The sequence below is a fragment of the Puma concolor genome, chromosome D1 (genome assembly GCF_028749965.1).
Source record: "Puma concolor isolate L17-30 chromosome D1, mPumCon1.1.hap2, whole genome shotgun sequence".
Taxonomy (NCBI): domain Eukaryota; kingdom Metazoa; phylum Chordata; class Mammalia; order Carnivora; family Felidae; genus Puma; species Puma concolor.
In genome coordinates, this window is record NC_141676.1 from 112,781,745 (window position 1) to 112,804,580 (window position 22,836).

The 22,836-nt window shown below is 47.4% G+C and overlaps 1 long non-coding RNA gene across 1 annotated transcript in view; it reads right to left on the bottom strand.

Annotated features, from left to right (window-relative positions):
• LOC147577000 (uncharacterized) overlaps positions 1-22,599 on the bottom strand; it is a 44,919-nt gene extending 22,320 nt beyond the window's left edge. Inside the window, exons 1-2 of the long non-coding RNA XR_015241383.1 lie at positions 22,437-22,599; positions 21,250-21,315 (exon numbers count right to left, since the gene is read on the bottom strand). This is a non-coding gene — a long non-coding RNA (uncharacterized LOC147577000). The remainder of the gene's footprint in view (positions 1-21,249; positions 21,316-22,436) is intronic.
• Between the last annotated feature and the right edge of the window lie 237 nt (positions 22,600-22,836).

Below are 22,836 nucleotides of genomic sequence, written 5' to 3' on the forward strand. Positions count from 1 at the left end.
GCGGTGCCACTGTGTTTGCAGCAATCACCTGTGGCCACATAACAGGCTACCTCCAATTTCACGGCTCAACGCCACCTCACCACCCCTGACTCTGTGGGCCGGGGACGTGGGCTCAACGCCACCTCACGGCCCCCGACTCTGTGGGCCGGGGACGTGGGCTCAACGCCACCTCACGGCCCCCGACTCTGTGGGCCGGGGACGTGGGCTCAACGCCACCTCACGGCCCCCGACTCTGTGGGCCGGGGACGTGGGCTCAACGCCACCTCACGGCCCCCGACTCTGTGGGCCGGGGACGTGGGCTCAACGCCACCTCACGGCCCCCGACTCTGTGGGCCGGGGACGTGGGCTCAACGCCACCTCACGGCCCCCGACTCTGTGGGCCGGGGACGTGGGCTCAACGCCACCTCACGGCCCCCGACTCTGTGGGCCGGGGACGTGGGCTCAACGCCACCTCACGGCCCCCGACTCTGTGGGCCGGGGACGTGGGCTCAACGCCACCTCACGGCCCCCGACTCTGTGGGCCGGGGACGTGGGCTCAACGCCACCTCACGGCCCCCGACTCTGTGGGCCGGGGACGTGGGCTCAACGCCACCTCACGGCCCCCGACTCTGTGGGCCGGGGACGTGGGCTCAACGCCACCTCACGGCCCCCGACTCTGTGGGCCGGGGACGTGGGCTCAACGCCACCTCACGGCCCCCGACTCTGTGGGCCGGGGACGTGGGCTCAACGCCACCTCACGGCCCCCGACTCTGTGGGCCGGGGACGTGGGCTCAACGCCACCTCACGGCCCCCGACTCTGTGGGCCGGGGACGTGGGCTCAACGCCACCTCACGGCCCCCGACTCTGTGGGCCGGGGACGTGGGCTCAACGCCACCTCACGGCCCCCGACTCTGTGGGCCGGGGACGTGGGCTCAACGCCACCTCACGGCCCCCGACTCTGTGGGCCGGGGACGTGGGCTCAACGCCACCTCACGGCCCCCGACTCTGTGGGCCGGGGACGTGGGCTCAACGCCACCTCACGGCCCCCGACTCTGTGGGCCGGGGACGTGGGCTCAACGCCACCTCACGGCCCCCGACTCTGTGGGCCGGGGACGTGGGCTCAACGCCACCTCACGGCCCCCGACTCTGTGGGCCGGGGACGTGGGCTCAACGCCACCTCACGGCCCCCGACTCTGTGGGCCGGGGACGTGGGCTCAACGCCACCTCACGGCCCCCGACTCTGTGGGCCGGGGACGTGGGCTCAACGCCACCTCACGGCCCCCGACTCTGTGGGCCGGGGACGTGGGCTCAACGCCACCTCACGGCCCCCGACTCTGTGGGCCGGGGACGTGGGCTCAACGCCACCTCACGGCCCCCGACTCTGTGGGCCGGGGACGTGGGCTCAACGCCACCTCACGGCCCCCGACTCTGTGGGCCGGGGACGTGGGCTCAACGCCACCTCACGGCCCCCGACTCTGTGGGCCGGGGACGTGGGCTCAACGCCACCTCACCGCCCCCGACTCTGTGGGCCGGGGACGTGGGCTCAACGCCACCTCACCGCCCCCGACTCTGTGGGCCGGGGACGTGGGCTCAACGCCACCTCACCGCCCCCGACTCTGTGGGCCGGGGACGTGGGCTCAACGCCACCTCACCGCCCCCGACTCTGTGGGCCGGGGACGTGGGCTCAACGCCACCTCACCGCCCCCGACTCTGTGGGCCGGGGACGTGGGCTCAACGCCACCTCACCGCCCCGACTCTGTGGGCCGGGGACGTGGGCTCAACGCCACCTCACCGCCCCCGACTCTGTGGGCCGGGGACGTGGGCTCAACGCCACCTCACGGCCCCCGACTCTGTGGGCCGGGGACGTGGGCTCAACGCCACCTCACGGCCCCCGACTCTGTGGGCCGGGGACGTGGGCTCAACGCCACCTCACCGCCCCCGACTCTGTGGGCCGGGGACGTGGGCTCAACGCCACCTCACCGCCCCCGACTCTGTGGGCCGGGGGTGCAGGCCGCATTCATCAGGGTCATCTGTGCTCCCCAGGGTGTTGGGCAGAGATGCCCCCCGGGGGCTTCAGCACCCACATGGCTGGTGCCTGGGGCCTGCAGCAGAGAACACGTCTGTCCTCTCTCACGTGGCCTCTGTCCTCTGGTGCCACGCTGTCCACTGCGGTGAGCGCTTCCCTTGTGTAACTATTTACACTGAAAACAATACCGATCCAAACTTCTAGCAATTTTAATTACACACTCAGCTTCTTAGTCACAATTCCACGTCCAGCGCTCGGCAGTCCCATGTGGCTACCACAGCTGACGGCATTTCTGCTGGAAGGAACTGCTCGCAGGCCCTTCTCCCCAGCAAGATGGCCTGCACTCCCCCCAGGCTCCTGCTCCTCCCTGAGTGAAAGGAGAGTGACCTGGCCTCAGACGTCCCTCACGTCACTCTGAGTTCTGCTTGGTCAAGGCAGTTCACAAAACCACAGATTTGAGGGGTGGGACATGAACTCTAAAGCAAATAGCAAAGAAAAGCTAGAACGGGTGCAGAAGCAGAGAGAGCATTTTCTGGGTGCCATTTTCAACAGCCTGCCACCCCAACAAATTCAACTGTGAGTTCTCGTCAGGAAGGAAGTCCTTGCCCGTGAGGATGTGGCCTCCTGCCAGACTCCTCTCTCTTGGCGGCCACATTCCCTCAAATCTCTGCCCTGTATCCTCCTTCCCTCACCCTTGCAAGGTAGCGACTGCTTAAATCCCACTGTCAGACCTGATGATCACTCCCATGCATGCCCCAATCCTTTGTCCCTGTCTTGCGCTGCCACACTTTGCGACATCAACACCAATCAAAAGTGATCTGACAACAACATCTCTAAATTCCCACCGCTGACCACGTCTACCCACCTAGCAGCAGCATTACCTCTAGAGTCTTCCTTCCTCTTTCTAACAGGACAGGAGCTCCCCTTATCCACGCCGCGGGATACATTCCAAGACCCCCAGGGGAGGCCTGAACTACAGACAGTGCTGAACCGATGGACATTGTTTTCTCCTCAACATACACAACTATGCTGAAGGTAACTTTATAAACCAGGCAGAGTAAGAGATTAATAAGAGTAATAATAAAAGAGAACAGTTATAACAGTAGATAGTAATAAAAGTTATGGGAATGTGGTCTCTATCTCTCTCAAAACACCTTATACTGTACTCCCCCTTCTTCCTGTAGTGATGTGAGGTGATAAAATGCCTGCCTGATGAGGCAAATGACCAGGCACCGAGGAAGCGTTGGGCTCCTAATGAAGTCTTCTGACAGGAGGAAGCCTTCTCATCAGGAGGAGGATCTTCTGCTTCTGGACGGCGGGTGACCAATGGTCATGGAAACTGCAGATGAGGGGGCCTACTGGAGATGCAGTGTTCTTGGTCCCCTCCCCTCCTGTGAGATCACACCCCCCTCTCACCCAGGCGATCCTTCCTCCTTCCATGTCCCCATGTCTGTGGATGATTCCTGTCAGCACGCAAACAAGGTGGCGCCATGTACCTTTCAGCGACTGTCCCGTTTCTCTGTATGCATCCATTTTTTTATCTTTCTTCTCTCAGGCTTTTGCCAATTATTCCCCCAAAACAGCTTTTGTCAAGACCACCAGCAGCCTCTGGATATTCATCTCATTTGACCTATAGGCACCTTTTTACCCAGTTCTTCACTCACTTCTCCCTAATATAGTTTCCTCATGGGGCTTCCAGAACGTCACCCTCTTCTGGCTTTCCCTCTGCCTCACCCCAGCTCAGTCTGCTATGCTTGCTCCTCTTTTCTCTGATCTTTTGATGTGACAGTGCCCCAGGGACCAGCTCCTAAGACTTCTTACCTTCTCCCTCCAAGCTAACTCCCTGGGTGATCTCATCCAATGTCAATACCATCCATTTGCTGATGGCTTCCAAACAAATAGATCCAATCCATGCCTCCTCCAAAGTTCATATACTAAACTTCCTGCATATTTTCTTCTTGTGTATTAAATTTCCAAAGCTAAGCTCCTACTGTACCTTCCTATATCCCAGACACTTGGTGATAGCATCTTTATCCTTCCATTTTCTCAGGCCAAAGGTTTTGCAGACATCCTCAACTCCTCTTGCTCACATCTTATGTCCCATCCATCAGGAATTCCTGTAGGCTCTCCCTTCAGAAGATAATCTGAACCACCACCTCCTTTGCCTCCACCTGGGCCACCATCATCTGTGATGTGGATTATTAGAACAGTGTCTTGACTAGTCTCTCTGCTTCCACTCCTACACTCCTAAAGTCTGTTCTTAACACAACGGCCAGCATGATACTATTAAGATCTACCCAAAACCTTCATTCTTCTACCCAAAAACCTTCCAATGACTCCAAATTCCTCTAAGAAAACCAAAGTCCACGCAGTGGACCCATTCCCTCTTATCTCTCTGACCTCCTTTCTTACTAGTCTCCCCTCCACTTATCCAGCACAGGTGGTTCTTCCTCGGGACATTTACACAGCAGTTTCCTTTGCTGGAAGGCTCTTCCCCAGCTCACCCCGTCCCCCTTCAAAGCTCAGTGCAAATGTCACCTTCTGAGTGATGCCTCACCTAATACTCTACTTAAACCTGCAATCATTCCCCTTCCTCCAGGGCCTCCTACCCCTGACACTCTGCTCTTCCTGTATCCCATGGCACGGCTCATCTTCTAATACACATATAGTTCTATTTTAGGACTTCTGCTGAAGTCCCACTAAGGCAGGGATCTTTGTCTATTTTCTTTCACTGCTTTATTTCAAGTACCTACTACTGGCTACATAATACGTACCTAATAAATATTTTTGTCGAGGGGCACCTGGCTGACTAGGTCAATGGAGCACACAACTCTTAAGCTCAGGGTCACGAGTTCAAGCCCCATATTGGGTGTAGAGCTTACTCAAAAAAACAAAAACAAAAACAAAAACTATTGAGTAACTAAATGAGCTTTTTGAACCGTGCCTATTTTATCTGTGCCAGTACCAGAACCAATGCCAAAATAAATTTAAATACATCATAGAGCAGTTTGATAACCAACACTAACTACCCCAGGTGATGAAATAAAAAATGACAACAAAGATAAATCCTATCTTTTCTACAACCAGTTCCAGGTCAAATTGTCAAGACAGGTTAATTACCCTTTTCCTCTTCCTCTCTGCTGGCCTTCCTTATTTTTCTTGCCTATATCCCATTTCTAAAGAAATCTGCTACTTAAAATTCCTGTTAATGCATTAACCCATAATGGGCCAAAGGAGTTACTTCATCAGGAGAATGCCTATAACAAAAATTTTATTTTCAAAACTCATAATAATTTTAAACCAGAGTTTTGTATTATACTTTCACTTGTCCTGTGTTTGTGAACATTGGAGAGGTTTAAAAATCAGTTTTGCATTGTGAAGTTACTGAATGAGTCTTTCCTCCTTGCCCTCTCATTCCCTCCAGAAGGAATTTGGTGTGTCGAGCGAGACTGTCACGAAGCTATTCAGCATCTTAGTGACTGTCCGCCTCTGAGAAATGGGGTAATAGCCGTGACCTCATCATAAGACCACCGTGAGAGCTGTGTCAGCACGTGCAGAATGCTTGCAACAGTGCCAGGCCATCATGGTACCATGTGAGCCTTAGCTTTTATTGCTGAAACTCTAATTTTGAAATGTAAGTCATATATTTATTCTCAAATATACTTCGATGGCTTGTTAACTTAGAGGGCAGATTCAAAGATAAGGAGATGGGAATGAGAATGAAGTAACACAATTTTTCAATAGTAGCTCAGTGAGCTAATAAGTTATATACTTACTATTAAAGAAGTTAATATATTTGTATTACACCTAATGTTTATTTCATTCTAAACCTACCGAGGGCAAGAACTGCTCTAATTAAACACAGAGTGGCCCCAAGTTCCAAGTGGAGCACAGTCCGTCTCCGGGATATGCAGTCAACATTTAATGGTAACACTTCAGCATTTCTCAAAAAGGGTATTTAGTGTTTGTTCTCGTATCTTTTGGCAAAGCAAACTGCATATTTGACCATCATGTCTTTCAGCAGTTGAGGCTGCATATACAAATGGTATTTGCAAGGTGAAATCTATTTAAAGCCAAGGACTCATTTAGCCTTTCCTCTGGACATTTTATCCCTTGACTAAATGCATTCATCAAAAACAGCATAGATCTGTAGCTCTGCTATTTCATAGCTTAATGGATTTTTGTTTGATTACTGTATTGATTTAATTTTTTAAAGATGCAAATATGCGTGGCCTACTTGCTGAAATGTTTTTTCTCAAATGGAAAAGATTCAGAGCGCTGTCTTCTTTCTTTCCCTTTTTTTGTCCTTGTCCCTTTTTCACCATGTTAGAAGGGCAAATCAAAGAAACATCTGATACCTAGGCTGAGTAGGCACAGCCACGTGACACTCTCCAGGCAAGCCGAGCCCCAGGTGTGACCTCTGACTTGAGACAGAAGGTGACTTCGCAGAGACTAGCAGGCGCTGGACAAGAAAGTGCCACATACGCCTGGGTGGCTCAGTCGGTTAAGCAGCTGACTTCGGCTCAGGTCATGATCTTGCAGTCCGTGAGTTCGAGCCCCACGTCGGGCTCTGTGCTGACAGCTCAGAGCCTGGAGCCGGTTTCAGATTCTGTGTCTCCCTCTCTCTGACCCTCCCCCATTCATGCTCTGTCTCTCTCTCTGTCTCAAAAATAAATAAAACGTTAAAAAAAAATAAAAAATAAAAAAAAGAAAGTGCCACATAGAAGGTCATCTGCAAGTCACCTGGAGTCTTGAGATGCGCCGTCCCTGGGCTGCGGGAGAGAGGTTGTGCCCACTGGAAGGGAAGTCCATCATAAGGAAGGGCAAGTCACTAGGGGTCCTGTTCACAAGAGCTACAGACTCTGGAGCCATCCAAAAAGAGACACCAGAATTAAGAGTGTGCACAAAGTGTGGTGTGTGGTGTGCTTGCTGACCGGGGCCGGGGCCCAGCAATGGCCGTCCTGGCCTCTGGGAGCTCTTCTGGCACCTGCCCGACTGTGGGCAGGCGTGAAGTGGACTGGGGCAGGACAGTGTCCATCAGCCGAACTCAAGGAGAGCTGATCTAGACAAAGGGGACCATGAGAAACGTTACAACAGAGGCTGCCCTTCACCTGGATGGCTCAGTCATAAGAGTGTCAGACTCGACTTTGGCTCAGGTTATGGTCTCACGGTTTGTGAGTTCAAGCCCCCAGTTGAGCTCTGTGCTGACAGCGAAGACTCTGCTTGGGATCCGCTCTGTCTCCCTGTCCGTCTGCCCCTCCCCCGTTTGCATCCACACTCATGCGCTCACTCGCGCTCTCTCAAAATAAATAACTAAACTTTAAAAAAAATGCAGGTTGCCCTTTTCAGGAGCCTCCAGTCAAGAAAGGCTTGGGCTCTGACCCATCAGAAGCACTAACAAGCAGTGGCAAAAAGACTGGTGACAGCGGTTACTGAAGGACAAGGGTGAAGTTAGTGGCGAAAGCAGCAAAATGGCCAGCCGGGGGTTCCAATAGAGATGTCGAAGCAACAAATCCCAATGAGAGCCGTGAAACACAGAGCCTCACGACAGGTACCTTACGTCCACCTCTCGGTGACCTTCATAACCACACAGTTACCACATTCGCTGTCTAGGAGTGAAGAGACGAGCAGTCTGAGGCAGAGATGGTCGCACATGTTGCCTCAAGACGTACAACCAGGAAGATGACCCCACGGCAGAGCCTACAACTATCTCCTTGGAACCACACTGCCTCTCTCTGCAGATTGTTACTAACCAGATTATCAAACTGACCAGAACACCCAATTCCAGGAAACCACGTTTGGTCAATGTTTTCTATCGTATTAATGGCACATATTTACCTGTGGTTCAACATTACAAGGTTATCATCTATGAGAATTATTATTGAAAAGGGAGCCCTTCCTTCATTAACTGGAATGTCTCAAAGCTTGAGACAGATTGAAATACATTATCGATCAATTCTGCAGATGAAGAGCCTCCTAGCTGACAGTAAATTAAAAATATGCTTGCTCCAGAGAGATAAAAACAGCCAATACAACTTTACTGCTGTTTTGACTTCTCCTTTGCTTTTCTATTATTTAGAGAAGCACAATTGATTTTTATTTCCTGTTTCAAATTACCTTGGTCAAGAAACAATGAGCCATAGGATCCCTTTAGGGGTTTGTGATTTGTTCACATGATTGGAAAATAATTTTGCTGATTTAGAAAATGTAGGGATGCCTTCTAATCATATGAGGCCGAGATATAAAATATATTTGGAAGGAAAAATGCTACTAATTGCTTGTAAGATTGTTATTAAAATAACATAATAGGGAAATTTCTATGTTTCATAAAAGATATTACACCTAAATTGAAAGCTACCAGGAAAGACTGTGGAAGGAATACATGAGCTGATCTCCGAGCTCTGTGCTCATGACTGGGAAGAGCCAGCGTGAGGTCACGGAAGTGCACACACACGGGCACACAAAGACCAGTGTTACGGACACGGAGGCGTGTTTCACAGAGCAGCCCCGCAGTGTCTGTGCAACACTCTCACCTCCCCGTCCTCTCTGAAGGTCACGGCCAGTAGGTGAGGGGGTGGGCAAGGAGCAGCATCCAGATTACTGAACGGCAACAGTGGAACAGGAGCCCAGGTTCGTTTCCCTACTGCTGGGCGACAGGGCGCCCCCAAATTCACTGGTGTGCTGCCACCGCTGTATCTGCCCCCCAACCATGCTATGGACCAGGAATGCCGCAGGGCCGGCTCAGCTGGGTGCTTCTGACCCAGAGAGCGTCAGCTGGGCACAGTGTGAGGGTTCGACCGCCAGCATGGTTCCCTGGCCCACACGTTTGCCGTCCCAGCACTTCTTTTCATCCTTCCGTCGTCGCCACCTCACCTCGCAGCCTACCCTCCAGCTCTCTAGCACACGGGGCTTCTTGCACAGCAGGCAGTGTCGGGGTGGGAATGTTTCTTGCATGGCGGCTGCCTTGCTGCCCCGCCAGGCAGGGCCCTGTCTGAAACTGGGAGAGCAGCATCCTGCTGGTTTTCTTGTGGTGGTGGCAATGGTTGTTGTTGTTGTTGTTGGCTTTTTGTTTGTTTTTTGTCAAGGCGGTCACAAGACCTGCCCAGATTCAGGGAGGAGAAAGCGACTCCTTCTCTTGACTGGGCAGTGGCAAGGTCACACAGGAGAAGAGTGGGGGGTTGGGAGGTGCCTCTGTGGCGTCTTTGGAAAATCTAATCTTCCACAATCTCACGCCTCTTTTAATCTGGATCCCGGAGTGTCTCCACCACACCCAACTGTTCCAATAGGAACACTAACAAGAAAGAATCACTAACTGCCTGATTTTAAACTTGCATATTAAAGTCTGTATTCTACCCATCCGATGAAATGTCTCATACAGCCATGTATTGTAGGGTATCTTGTGCTGTTTTTCCTAAGCATGCTGATTTAATTAGGCCTAGAAAATTGGCCCAACCCACTTTTTTTTTAAGAGGGAAAAAAAATGTATTGTTGACAAACTATTAAAGCAGACCGTGATGTGCATCTGAGGCAATCTGCAAAGAGGTTACACACCCAGAGACGCTTTCAACACGGGCACCGCTAGAAATCGTCGTGCTGCTCCATCCTGACACCCGCTAGTCTCGTCAGGCCCAGCTTCCTACCTCCGAGCAAACCCCTTGTTTTCCTTGTCAGGCAGCCTCGATGGTCCTGTCTGCTCTCCTCACCAACTTTCCGTGCTAGTCCACAGTACCCCAACCCACTTTCCTAACAAAGACATGGGACCCCACTCATTCATGAGAATGTGACACGGCCTAAAAACATCCAGACCCCTCACCACCCCTTTCTCTGCTAAGCCAACAATACAAAGAGACAAAAGTCTGCACGTGTATAATAGCCCACAGAAAAGGTATAAATGAGGGTAGAGAACTTGGCTGGGTGAGAAAAGAAAATGAACGTCCCCTGTCCCCTCGTTAAGACTCAGAAGCTGTAAATGAGTTGCTGGAACGGAAAAGAACCAAAGGCAGCAGGACGAGAGGCAGAGGTTCTTGAGGAAGGGAGCAACAAGATGGGGTTCATCCTCCAGATGGGACTCTTGGAAGCAGTGAAGAGGATGGGCCCGGGCAGGGGGGTGACTCAGGGGGCCAGTCCTTTCCACAGGCAAGAGATGTCGAGAACAAGGACACGGCAGAGATGGAATGGAACCGTTTGGAGACAACACTGAAGAAACAAACCAGAAAAGACCGACGAGAGTTGGGGTTAAGGGAGAAACATGCCATCCGTGCCAGAGCGTTCCATGGGACCTTTCCTCTGTGAGCCGTAAGCAGCTCTCTGTTGGTGAGTTTATGTCAAGTCAAATGACCTTAGACGTCTGTGCCTCCCTGAGAAAGTTGTCCCTCATGCTTGTGAAGACTGCCTTGAAGTAACAGTTATTAGTTCAGTCAGTGATGCTGCAAAACCATTTTGTTCTCTGCATAAAGCAAAACTCCCGTTCAGCTTTACGGCATAATTTAAAATAATGTCCAGAGTGCACATGCATGAATGGAAACAAGTGTAATCAAACGGCCGACACAGAGAACGCCGGGTGATACTCTTCTTCCTAACTGTCCCCGCAGCGCTCCGCTGGCATTTTGCAATCAACTACAGAGCCATCGCTAGGTTCCCACATCTGGGTAGAATTTCTTCTTCTTTTCATTATTCTCAAAGTGCTGAGGCTGTGTCTTTGGTTTTTCGTTGTTACTTTGTTTTCTAAGGTACCTTACCAGACTTTTGCTCAGTTTTATTTGAGGTCACTATTTTCAGGAAAAAAAAAAAAGGAAATGGCAAATAATTGTGGGTTAATTGGCAAAATAAGTGTAAAAAGTAAAAAGTGGCTAAGAGTGTTTTTATCTAACGATCTGTTTACTGTGAAAGAGTGGCAACGCTTACGCATAAGTTACGGAACCTGTAAAAACAAAACAGAGCAGAAGTGAACACCTCACTGACCAGCAGCCGTCTAAAGGGGGTACAATGCTGGCAGGACCTTGACTGAGCAAGTTTTAAATAAATTCAAAACAAATTTAGGACTTATACACTCATAAGTCAGTGATCCCGGTCATGAAGTCCATGAGATCAGCTTTTTTGTTGGTTTTATTCACATGGTAGACCCCCAATAAATTTTTGTTGAATAAATATGGTAATTAAAATAAATAATATGCTTCATGCACAGAATAAGAAAAACGACAGTTTTCTTACTGTGCCATGGGGAGATCTCATTTCGAATCTACAACACTGCATCTCACAACTGGAAAGATAGGAAATTCTTAGTGATGCTGGGCAGAGGTGATACAGACATCCCAGTGTTTGAACTCGCTCTCCTGTACAGACCTTCCACTCCTGTGAGTCACTGGTTCCAGTCGTACTACTTGGAACATCGGACATTAGTTTTCCAGAAAGCTCTTCGAAAACACAGCATCGCAGCCACATTATTTCTATCTGGCGGGGTAACTCTAATACCTACATTAGATTGTAACAACTGTTGCTCCTGTAAGCGGTGGTAACAGCATACTCCTTAACTTCCAGAAATACACTTTGAAACATGTAGAGATGAACGAAAAATAAAGTTCAAAGTGTTCCAAGAAAAACGATTCATTTGTAATGACCTATGTGATGAATGGGATCACCTCTCAGGAATCAAACTTTGAAATACTTTTCTTTTGCGTCCCCTCAGCCCCTCTTCAGAGCTCCTCATCCACATGGGACGGGCATTTCCTCTCCAATCCATTCGCGGAAACTTCCAGGAAGGGTGACTCTCCACCATCTCTCAAACTTGGGTCTCCTCCTGTTTGTCCCAGAAGCATTCCAAAGCCAAGGACTGCGATCCGGTTCTTAAGGGTTCAAAGGCTTTCATTTTTCATATGGACAAGGGCTAATTCTGAGTAACCTACCTAGTGAGTTATGAAGGATTAATAAAACTCGATCATAAACCAAAAGTAGCACATCAGGGGTTCGCTGAGCATCTTGACGTCACACAACGCTTGGTAACACTGCCATTTTCCTCAGTGTGCATAGGCTACGCACATCATTGGAATGCCCAAAACTGGAGGAAAAATTGTTATTTTACATTAATTTATTTATTTTGAGAGAGACAGAGACAGTACAAGCAGGGGAGGAGCAGAAAGAGACAGAGAGAGAGAATCCCAAGCAGGCTCTGTGCTGTCAGTACAGAGCCACATGCAGGGCTCGAACTCATGAAACTGGGAGATCATGACCTGAGCCAAAACCAAGGTTGGACGCTCAACCGACTGAGCCACTCCGGTGCCCCAAAATGTTACTATTGAATTGTGCGTGTTGGTTTGACCTGGCTATAGCTTTTGACTGCTGTTAACTTCATATTTGTAAAATGTTTCCTTTTATTGTTGTTTTTTATCTTTTAATGACGGCTACTTCCTATTTTTACTGTTATTTTGTACATTTTCAATGTGACTGTGAAGTTCTCTTGCTCACTAGGCAGGATGGGGACAGCTTTAAGGGTCAGTGAAGGGTTTAAATGGAAGTTAAGTGGGTCCAAGTCAACAGCACCTCAGAACCACCATTCCTGGAGAGCTCACTTCCTTCGCATAGATGTGGACATTGAATTAGTTTCCCGTGTCTGCTGTAACAACACAAACACAGTGGCTTACAACAACACAGATCTATTCTCCCACGGCTCTGAAGTTCAGAATTCCAAGAGCAGAGTCTCTGGGTTAAAATTCATTTCCTTGCTTTTCCAGCTTCCGGAGGGTTCCCTGGCTCATGGCTCCCTTCTCCCCTTCCAAGTTAGCAGTGGGCGGTCATCTGCTCACGCGGAGTCACTCTCACACTCTTCTCCTCCCTCCTCTACTTATAAGGACCACTGTCATTAAATTGGGCCCACCCAGGGAATCTAAAACAATCGCCCCATCTCAAGATCCAAGATCCTTAATGGCACGTGGAGAGTCCATTCTGCCATGTAGTAGGGTGACACGGTCGCATGTTCTCCTGCCTAGTACAGAAACAGACTTAGCCAGCACATTACTGGTACCTAAGAATATTTTCTGTTGCCAGAACTATCATTACGGCTGGTGGGGATGAACTCCTGAAATCCTGAAAGGGCAATTAATTTTGAACAAGTAAAACAAATTCATGAAAGGGATTAGAAAGCACTCGAGTGGTACTATTATTTCCACAATTCAGGCACAGCTGGCATTAGAGGCATTCTTTCTGGTCAACCCGGAAACGTAACTACCATTCGGCACATGGCTTGTATAGAAGAAATCCATCTTGACTTCCCAAGGCCACCTCCTACATAAACCTACAGATACCAGTCATTTCGTTTCTTTTTTTTTTTTTTTTTAATGTTTCTTTTGAGAGAGACAGAGTATGAGCAGGGGAGGGGCAGGGAGAGAGGGAGACACAGAATTGGAAGAAAGCCCCAGGCTCTGAGCTGTCAGCACAGAACCTGATGTGGGGCTCGAACTCACGAACCTTGAGATCATGACCTGAGCCGAAGTCGGATGCTTAGCTGACTGAGCCACCCAGGTGCCCCAGATACCAGTCATTCCTAAAGCAGACGGTGCTGTGAGAGAAGTGACCCATCAGGCCACTGTGCCTATTTACACACTACTCCGAATGACCTGGTAGAGTTTCAGGAAGACTTAAACAAAGGGTACTGTTCGGTGGAAGCTCACTCCATTACTCCTGCTATGAGCCGGGCACTGTGCCAGGAACTGCATTTCCAAAGGTAGAACTGAGCCCGGCCCGCTCTCCATACTTCAGTCCAGCAGGAGTCATTCTGGTAAGTCAAGGTCACTAGTAAGTTGTGGGATGGAGAGAGCCTGGGTGAGTTACCATGATGACAATGCTTTGTCAGCGAGGAGAGGGGCTGCTGAAGGGAAAAGGAAGGTAATCAAAGGGGCTGGAATAAATGATTGCCTGCTTTAATGATTTTGCCTAGCAGGCAGCGCCCTCAAGTGCTACTGCTTAAAAAAATAAATAAAAATAAAATCAAAGGGTTTCCATTTCAATGTGGCAGAATTCCCTATTTTCAGAAGTTCAGAAAAAAAAAAAAGGCTTGAAATAGCATGAAATGACCAGACAGACATGCCTGAAACCCCATGCTTCAATCTCCCTGACCACAAATGGGAAGAACACTTATTTGAACAGAAATGAGAATTTCTACCTCCCTTGTAGCCTTTTTGTAGACTTTGCAGACTTCTTATTAAATAATGGACAGTAAAGCAAATTGCTTTCATCTCTTGAAAGGCTTCCTTCTTTCTTAAATGACTTTGAACTTTTTCTCCCCTTTTTGAGCATTCATACAGATAAGCATATTTTAAAAACTGACCAGACGGGGCGCCTGGGTGGCGCAGTCGGTTAAGCGTCCGACTTCAGCCAGGTCACGATCTCGCGGTCCGGGAGTTCGAGCCCCGCGTCAGGCTCTGGGCTGATGGCTCGGAGCCTGGAGCCTGTTTCCGATTCTGTGTCTCCCTCTCTCTCTGCCCCTCCCCCGTTCATACTCTGTCTCTCTCTGTCCCAAAAATAAATAAAACGTTGAAAAAAAAATTAAAAAAAAAAAAACTGACCAGAATGGAACGGTAAACATATCTGGGAAAGCAACTATCACTATGGCAACAATGAGTGTGTCTGACATTTAGTCTTTCCATTATTCTCTGTTACTATAGTAATGAAACCTTGTATTCTTGACACCATTTCCAAATTCCATTAAAATAAAGCTCCTCTCGCCTCTGAGAAGGAGGGAGGGCCAGAACTATTAATGCACAAGATGTCTAAGAATGTTTTCCAGCACTGGGACACAGACAATGTGAGACACTTTGCTACACTTTAATCGAACTGAGAAAAACATGCTTAAAAGGTGGGAAAAGCACAGAGGCAAAAACTCAGTAAGTACAACAAAAGTAAAGTAAATTTTTGTCATTAAAAATCAGCATCTGATTTGGGGCACCTGGTTGGCTCAGTCAATAGAATGTGTGATTCTTGATCATGGGGTTGCGAATTCAAATTAAGTAATTGGGAGATTAAATAAAATCTTCAAAAAAATCAGCCTTTTATCTTAAACACATAAAAATAGCTTTAATTTACAAGATATTGAAATTTAACATCAAATATTAATGGATAAGGAGAATTTTTGTTTCTTCTTAGAAGAAACACAGAGGAGGATAATGGCAATTAAGGGTCACAAAAAGCAGTAAAGACATTACTTGGGGGTTTTGAGGGGCTTCTGTGCTGAAGAAAATATTATCTGGGGCACCTGGGCGGCTCAGTTGGTTAAACGTCCGACTTGGGCTCAGGTCATGATCTCGTGGTCCGTAAGTTCGAGCCCCGAGTCAGGCTCCGGGCTGACAGCTCGGAGTCTGGAGCCTGCTTTGAATTCTGATTTCTCTCTCTCTCTCTCTCTCTCTCTCTCTCTCTCTCTCTCTCAAAAATAAACATTTTTTTAAAAAAAGAAAATATCTGATGTATTATTCATCAACTCTGAAACTTTGAATTGGGAACCAGAATATTATTAGGTTATTATTAAATTATTATCTACAATAGTGGAAACATGCTTCAGCGACACCTTTCTAATGAGAGATAAGCAGGGAAGGATTTAGAGGGAATAGTGGGGGTGGGGGAGGAGTAGTGAGTGAGAGTGCTGTGGAGGAGAAGGGTAATCAAAGGGAAAGTGAGTGATCATGTAAGACAGCTAAGGCAGTATAAGAACCAAAAACAGGAAAAGGTAGACAGACGATCCAGAGACAGAGCCAAAGATCCTGGGAGGGATGTCTTCTATGACCCATGGCTTATGCCACAAGGGTTACTGATACATCATCAGATCTGGAAGTTGCCTCTGATTTCTGCAAGCTTTTTCAGCTCTACAGTAATTCAGAAAAAAACTGTTCATTGCTAGGAGAGAAAGTATTCATAAGGGTTCGGTGAAGCGTGGGGCTGAAACCACTGGAAGCCATCCTGGCCCCAACACTCCCTTGCTCTGTAACCTGGGGTAAGCCTCCTACCCGTTCCGAGCCTCAGTTTTCTTTTTCATAAAATTATGATACATGGGGCACCTGGGTGGGTCAGTCGGTTAGGCATCCGACTTTTGATTTCTGCTGAGGTCATGATCTCAGGGTTGTAGGACTGAGACCCGCGTCAGGCTCTGCACTGAGAGTGGAGGCTGCTTGAGATTCCCTCTCTCTCCCCTCCTCTGCCCCTTTACCCAATCATTCTCTCTCTCTAAAAAAAAGAGAATAGAATAGAATAGAATAGAATAGAATAGAATAGAATAGAATAGAATAAAAATAAAAATAACATGATACCTCCTAACTTTAGTTTCCCTAATTGTAAGCCCCTTCAAAGAGATAATATGTGCAACTATTTAACAGGGTCTAGTACCTAGCTAGCACCCAACAAGTGTAGCTGTTACATTTTCTAATTAGGAATTAAGGGAAGGGAAGGGGGTAGAATTTGCAAAAGACACAACATGGGTGTATTTTGTCTTAAGTTTTTTTTTTGTCTTTTGTTTCCCAAGTCATTAAGTATTTGAGAAATTAAGTAATTTGATACAGAATAACGTGCTGTCTGGAGTAGCACACAGGGAGGGTGTGGAGAACCTGAGCTGGAGCTCCCCCCACCTCCCCTGACTGGTGGCGTGGTCTCAGGCGACCAGAGGAGCCACACAGCACTCAGCTGTCTGTTTTGTAAGATGGTGATAAAAGGGTAACATCCTAAGGACAGAAAGGAAGGGCAGAGATTATAAATGAAGTGTAATAATTAACAAACTCCTCTGGATTTATGTCTTTATGAAATTCGAAATTACCATGAAACATGATCAATCCCCTGGATCCCCCATATCCATCTTGTTAACCATGGTTTATATCTGTATTTTCACTTCTTGGCCGTGCAGATGTAGCATGTGCATTAAAGGGCATTAAGGGAGTGTGTGTTTGGAAATGGGGAGACAGGCTAAAATCTGAGGTGCTCTTTGTTCCTGGATCTTGTGAAATGCTTTTCTTTTTTTTTTTCTGTGCCCCTTCTGACCTTTGTTCTTGCTTGTATAATTGAACCCAAAAGGTCTGGCCAGGAATCACAGCTCCTATCTTTTAAAAATTTAAATGAGGGGCACCTGGCTGGCTCAGTCTGTAGAGCAGGTGACTCTTGATCTCAGGGTCATGAGTTCAAGCCCCAAGTTGGGCACAGAGATCACTGAAAATAAGAAAATAAATGAGGTGAGTAACCGAAGGCAAGTTTTCTAGGTCCACCCAGGATCCCATTTACATTTGTGTTATTGTTATTGCATACTGAGCACAACAACTATTACTCCCCACAGACAAATTATGTGAACAGGAAACATATCAAGAAGCAAGTCTGCCCAGAGACAGCACAGCAGTGGTGTTTGGAAGCCATTCTGCGGAAAGTGGTAACGAAGTAAGGTCAAAGCAGCGGACGACATGGCCCAGAGCAGCTTCTGGGCAGCTCCTGACCACGGACAGATGGCCTAAGGCCACTGTTCAGAGGAACTACGTGACTTCGGTCCATTCCACAACCCAAAATCGAAATTCGTTTGGGAGCAAACAGTAAATCCAAGGTACGTGCGAGGTGCTGGGTATAAGAGGCACGTGACACGACTCTCACCTTTGAGGAGCTTCTAACACAGTCCAAAAACATTAGGAAAAGAAGGTATTCTGTGGGGGAGTGTTGTTGCCCCCTGACTCTACTAAAATCTCTCCAAATGTTTTGGCCACCTTCAAATCCCCAGGTCACAGGAACAAGCGTTTCAAGGGGGGCCACAGGATGGGGTTTGAGTGTAGACTGCCTGGGTTTACACTGTGGGTCTGCTACTGATTAACTGTGCAGGCTTGGAAAGATACCTAACATCACTTATGCTTAGTTTCCTCATCTAAACAGTATTAGGGTTGTTATAATAGTTAACTAGATTCATGTATATGAAGCCCTTAGATCAGTGGTTGGCACAGAATAGTATTCAGTACTTATTTTTGAAGTGAAATGAGCAAAGACGCCCGGCCAGTGGATGAAAAGCCCCTACCTCCAAAACTCCATGTAATTCTTGCAAAAGGAACTCACAAATGAGTGTGCATGAACTGGTGCAGCCACTGTGGAAAATGGTATGGAGGTTCCTCAAAAAATTAAAAACAGAACTACTCACGACCCAGCAATTGCACTACTAGGCATTTATCCAAGGGACTCAGGTGTGCTGTTTGAAGGGGCACATGCACTCCAACTTTTATAGTAGCGCTATCAACAACAGTCAAAGTATGGAAAGAGCCTAAATGTCTATTGATGGATGAATGATTAAAGATGTGGTGTATATATATACAACGGAGTATTGCTTGGCAATCAAAAAGAAGGAAGTGTTGTCATTTGCAACAATGTGGATGGAACTACAGTATATTATGCTAAGTGAAATTAGTCAGATGAAGACAAATATCATAGGACTTCACTCATATACGGAATAACATACAATACAGATGAACATAAGGGAAGAAAAGCAAAAATAATATAAAAACAAGGAGGGGAACAAAGCATAAGAGACACTTAAATACAGAGAGCAAACTGATGGCTGCCAGAGCGGGTGTGGGGGGGGGGGGATGGTTGGTCTAAATGGGTCAGGGGCTTTAGGGAAGACACTTGTTAGGATGAGCACTGGGTGTTATAGGTAGGAGATGAATCACTGGATTCGACTCCTGAAATCATTATTGCACTATATGCTAACTAACTTGGATGTAAATTAAAAAATAAAGTAAATAAATAAAAAAATTAAATTAAAAAAAAAAGAATGTGCATAAAAAGAACCAAGAGGTTACAAACACTGACAGTCATTTCTCAAAGTGAGAAAACAGTATGATTAATCTTTACTACTAAAATAAAATTTTTGCATGTTTTTCTGTTGACACATTATGCAAAAAGGTCCAGATCAACTTCACTAAACATTCAGTATATATTTGGAATGGGTCAATTTAAAATACAGGCTATTTTGCATGAATAAAGCTCATTCTGCAGGGGACTCAAAGATACAGATGGTCATCCCATGAAACTGTTAAAACTGTCTTCAACAAGAGGTCTGACTGCCAAACAGGAGAGAGAAACCACAAGTATATATACGCCAAAAGTGAATTTTTTTAATTTTTTTTTTCAACGTTTATTTATTTTTGGGACAGAGAGAGACAGAGCATGAATGGGGGAGGGGCAGAGAGAGAGGGAGACACAGAATCGGAAACAGGCTCCAGGCTCTGAGCCATCAGCCCAGAGCCTGACGCGGGGCTCGAACTCATGGACCGCGAGATCGTGACACGGCTGAAGTCGGACGCTTAACAGACTGCGCCACCCAGGCGCCCCTAAAAGTGAATTTTTTTAAACGGGCTCCAAACAGAAAGTCACCAGGGCACACATTCCAACTTGCAAAAATAGATTTGTAGTCGATCTGTTTCTCCCCTGGGAAACTCCATGTCCAGGAGCACAGGGATGAAAACCGTGATTATCCTCTGAAAAAGCAGCGTGAATGATTTCCTACTAAGGACTGGCCTGCATTATTTCCTTGGCTACTCCAGGAGAGACCAAACCTCCCACCGGAAACAAAACTGGCAACTCACCCACAGCGGATGCTGGCGGGAATGCTGGGACCCATGTGACTTCTGGAGATTGGATACCAGACTCATCTTGGAAATGAAAACCTGCCATCCCTGACTCATGCTTTGATGATTATCATTTTTAAATAGCTCAAGTTCTAACATCTTCTATTTTTTCCAGTTGTAAAGAGAAACAAAATCCACAGGAAAAGAGCTGCAACAATTTCTACAGGAAACATACTGGCTTTCCATTCAATGTAAAGTTTTTAGAAACACAAAATTTGCCAGTGAAAAGCTTTCAATGTCACTTCATAAACTGTTATAACTTAACTGATAGATGATGAAACTTGCAAGCGATCTGGCGACACCGCAGAGGACAGAACCGAGTGAGTTTTATTTCGTCAGTGTTCAGTTTGAATCACCAAAGGCGTGTTCGCCAGCCTAAATGCCAGGTGGTGTGTTAGGTGCTACCGATAAAAGGGGAAGAATAACAACTCAGGAGAAATCTACATAAGACGACTTATAAGCATAAAACTCATATGAAAAAGGACAGGTTGATCTGTTCAAAGGTTGTCAGGGAAAAGCTGGTGTTGAAGAACAAGACTATGTCACAGGGACAAGACAGGTGGAAGGACATGTGCAAAGACAAAAGTGGGGAGTGAATGCAGCACAACACAGTCACTGTTGATATAAAATGTAGGTTAGAACATGTCTGCTGGGCTACATTTATCTTAACTAAACTGCATTTGGAGGAGAGACAGCCCAAATGATCTCCTTCTTTCCCTTTGATTAAACAATAGGCAATGAAACAGAAATCTTTTAGCTAACGATTATATTCTCATTCTGAGACTTTCAATAAGCTGTGGCCAAGCACAGCCTACAACAGCCTTGTCTAATAGAAATGTAATGCAAACCACATGTAGAAGATTCAATTTCCTATTAGCCTCACTTTAAAAAGTAAAAAAAAAAAAAAAAAAAAAACCAACAAAAAACACACAGGTAAAGTTAATTTTAATAATATAGTTTCCTTAACCCAATTATGCAAAATTTTATAATTTAACTTACAATCAATATGACAATTGTCAATGAGACACGGTACATTTTTATACTAAATCTTTGAAATCCTGTGTATGTTTTACTCTTACAGTACATCTCAATTCCGATGCTAATTTTTTTTTATCAGGAATACTCCATTTGTATTTAGATTTCAAAAAATGTACAGTTGAAAAAGTAGATTCACATAACTCAAGTTTTCCAAACGTACCTATAAGTTATCCAATCACTGAATTGACTGAATTCCATTTTTAAAGAAAAATTAAGAACTAAAATTCAGTTATTCAGTTGCCCTAGCCAGATTTCAGGCGCTCTCTGGCTAGTGGCTACCACAGCTGGGCGGCTCAGTTCTAGAATAAGTGTGTAAGAACCTGGCATCAGATCTCTAGCCTGAAGCTAATATTAGCAAAAATCAAATCAGTAAACAGACTATCAGGTTCAGAATGGGGTCATGACATTAGGCATTTGGGATGACCCTCCGTCTCTCCCTTGTTGGCCCACTTGCACTCACGCAAGTTACAGTGGAGAAAAATAGCGAGGGTGTCTAGGATAGGTCTTGCACTCAGCCTGAGACAGAGGTTTCATCACAGGAACGTGAAAGAGTTCCTATGAAAGCAGAAGGTTCTTAGTACTTACGGACACATTCCAGGTGTGATCTCTGCTACTGAAGTAAATATAATGGATTCAACACGTGGACATTCTCTGAAAGGGAACAGAGAGAAAGCGTCTGGTTATAATTGGGATGGAGTGCTGTCTTACCTTCCCACCGCACTCACCTGAGAAACATCCACCACAAACAAAATCCAAAATTAAAAAATCCAAGTTCTCATATAAAAAAAAAAAACCCACAACACCTGTTTGTTTTAATTAGGCAAAAGTATAGGCAGGCTTCTCACACGAACTCTTAAGTGCAATCTGGAAGATTAAACCCATCATCACATTTCAAAGACCCTATTCCACAAGCACTTCCTATTTTGTGGACTGGAGTTCCTCCAGGAACATCCAGCAAGCATCCACCGTTCATCCGGAATATTCCATCCTTTATTCACCAAATCTCTTTTGAGTGCCTTATATTCTAGGCACTGTGCTGGGCAGACAAAGTACAACAGTGAATAAGAAAGCCCACCCACATGGAACAGGTCAGAAGAGCTGACAGATGGAGGGTACCCCCTTCCCAAGGTGAAGGGTTGGCGTAGGATTTAATAGGATGCCAGGTGGTGGTGCCTTGGACCACACTTGGGCTGACCCTTGTTATTCACCTGAATTACAGATGTAGCTGAGCATCCTTTAACCGGGGAAACCTACATCAGAGAGACAACGCGGAGGGAGAAGCCGGTGAATGGAGAAAAGGGAAGTCTTCCTTTAGAAATAACTCGTGAACCGAGCCGCGAAGCTGGCAGGGAAGAGCAGGGAGCGGAAATTACAGGCGGATGCAATGCAACACAATGTCCCAACCACCATCGCAGCTAGAAACAGACAACCCGGTTGGGGCGGGGAGGTTGTGCAGGGATTTTGATGGAAGACCGAGAAACCCTTGGAAAAGCTCTGCACTATCTGCGAGGACTGAGGCCGCACCCAGCAACTGCACACCCACCGCCCTGGCCACAGTAGGAAGAAGGGACCACATGGCCAGAGCCATCAGTGACTTAAGGACTGAGGGTGGCGGTGCACGACGCGACTGTCAAGGGCCACAGAGGAGTAGACAGCGAGGGAGGAAAGCACACAGGAAAACTAAGATATGGTCAACAGGTCAAATGTTTTTGGAGGCGTCAAGTGACACAAGGACACTAAGTGACAGTCGGGTCGAGCAGTAAGGAAATCACCGTTTGGGGCAGGGGCGGCCTCAGAGCTCAGAGGTGCGGCCGAGGCGAAGCTGAGCCTCACTCGATAGGGAGGTGAGAGCCCACTAGGACGCAGGTGGGGCCACGCCTAGGCTTCACTTCCCCTCTGCCCTTTTAGCAGGTGAGGGTCAAGGACAGAGGGAGCGTTGGGAGGCGGGGCGGCCAGGGCCCCAATCAGAAGGAAAAGCGCCACGGGCTGATCGCGAGGAACCAATCCGCTTCTAGAGCCCACTTGACTGACAGAGCTTCGCGCCAACGCCCGAGCACAGAGCGGGAGGCCACGAATCACAAGAGTGCGGAACCCCAGAGCACTAACCCGGAACCGGTTGGGGACTCGATTCCCATTGTGAGGCCAGACCTGGGGCGGGCCGTCGGCCAGAAC